Source organism: Pteropus alecto, unplaced genomic scaffold, assembly GCF_000325575.1.
Source record: "Pteropus alecto unplaced genomic scaffold, ASM32557v1 scaffold79, whole genome shotgun sequence".
NCBI classification, from domain to species: Eukaryota; Metazoa; Chordata; class Mammalia; order Chiroptera; family Pteropodidae; genus Pteropus; species Pteropus alecto.
The window spans coordinates 18,218,646-18,220,398 of NW_006494612.1; the positions used below are offsets into that span (position 1 = coordinate 18,218,646).

At 36.7% G+C, this 1,753-nt stretch overlaps 1 pseudogene; it reads right to left on the reverse strand.

Moving 5' to 3' along the window:
- Positions 1-531: 531 nt before the first annotated feature.
- On the reverse strand, positions 532-650 carry LOC112474350 (annotated as a pseudogene).
- Positions 651-1,753: the final 1,103 nt, after the last annotated feature.

Below are 1,753 nucleotides of genomic sequence, written 5' to 3' on the forward strand. Positions count from 1 at the left end.
TGGCAACTCCATACTTATATCTTCAGAGATGCAAGTGCAATGAAAAGAGACTAACTTCTTGTTTTACCAAGTAAAGTCTCAGGATAAGCTCTAATTGCTTCAATTTGGATCTCGTATCCATCTCTCAGCCAATCACTGGGATGGAGGAAATGGAATATGCTAGTTTCCCAGGTCAGTTTCATATGCTCTACTTTGGATATTTCAGGCTGTTTCCCAGCTAAATCACAAAAATAGGGTTGAGCGAGAAGAGGTCTCAAAGGAAAATCAGAGTACTATTACCAAAAAAAGAAATCAGTGTTTTATAGGCAAAATCATAGTGTGCCTGCTGCAAATATTCACAGTGCTACATGCCTCCCTATTTTCAGATCACCCTGCTCTTCCATCTCCAACTGGAGATATAATTATGTACATTTTTAATGTATAAGAATGAGTATGAATTATTTTAATAATCCAGAAAGAAAATTAAAACCTACTGTAAAACAACCTATTTATCTTGTCAAAATCCACATGGGCATATCTTTTTTTTTTTTAATCCTACAGCACGTGGTCTTCCTAGATGGTCTCTCATCCAAGTACTAACCAGGCCCAACCCTGCTTAGCTTCTGAGATCAGAAGGGATTGGGCTTGTTCAGGGTAGTATGGCCGTAGACCACATGGGCATATCTTAAAAAGGCAAATCATAATTTCTCACCTTCTCCAATGACTTTTCATATAAGTATCTTAGAACCTGTGAGTGTGGGCCTTCATCATGGCCCCATTTTCAAAGAGGCTCCTGCTTCCTAACATTTTCATTTTCCTTTTAAATGAAGCTTAATTCAGGGCTCTGATTTCTTCCTAAGTAGGTTTATCATCCTGGTCATCCTTTTTCTACTCTAACGCTTAATTATTCTTTCATCAAACATTTGTCGAACTTTCCTCTGTGCCCGTCATGATACAAGGCACTGAAAATATAAATAAGTCCTTAGAGAGGTTGCATTTGAGCAGACCACATGCACACGTTAGGAATCACAATCCAATATATAAAGTTCTCGACTGAGACGAGCAGGCTACTTTATGGGAACACCCAGGAGGAACATCCAATCCAGAGACTCGAAGAGTTAAGAATGGGTTTCCCTAAGGAGAGTATTGCTGAGGTTAATCTTAGAGCCTAAAGGCAAGTAAGTGGCCAAACCTGCTCACCTTGTGGAGGTTTTATTCAAATGGATGGACTTTTCTTTTGCTTGGAGTTCTGCCTATGTCCAGATAGTGCAGAGCAGGAGCACAGGTTGAAATATGAATCTTGCTAAGAGGAATGATGAGGGTGTTGGCATCACCACATGAATCCTATACCAACATTTTTCCTTGCCATACAACTCAAACCCTTTTCTCAGAACCATAATGACTAATCAAAAATAAAACCCCTTCACTCATAAAAGATATCTTTCCAAATGGTGGAGGTTCTGTGATATAACTAACATTTTCTTCTGACAGCTATGTAACATTATTTAAAAACTTAACTGCAATATGACTGTAAAATGGATATTCTCAGTTTAACAGTTCTTTTCTCTTTTTCACACATTTGTTACATCTGAGAGATAATCAAGATGTCATTTATGTTTCAGTATGGTAACATCTTAGTGTCTCTGAGAGACAATTCAGATCTATACATTTGTAAAAATAAATTTAAAAAAATTTAAATAATTTTTTATTGAAAATTAAACACTAATAAGTTTCTAACCTCTTTAAGAAACCAGGGCTTATATTTTTAATTTCA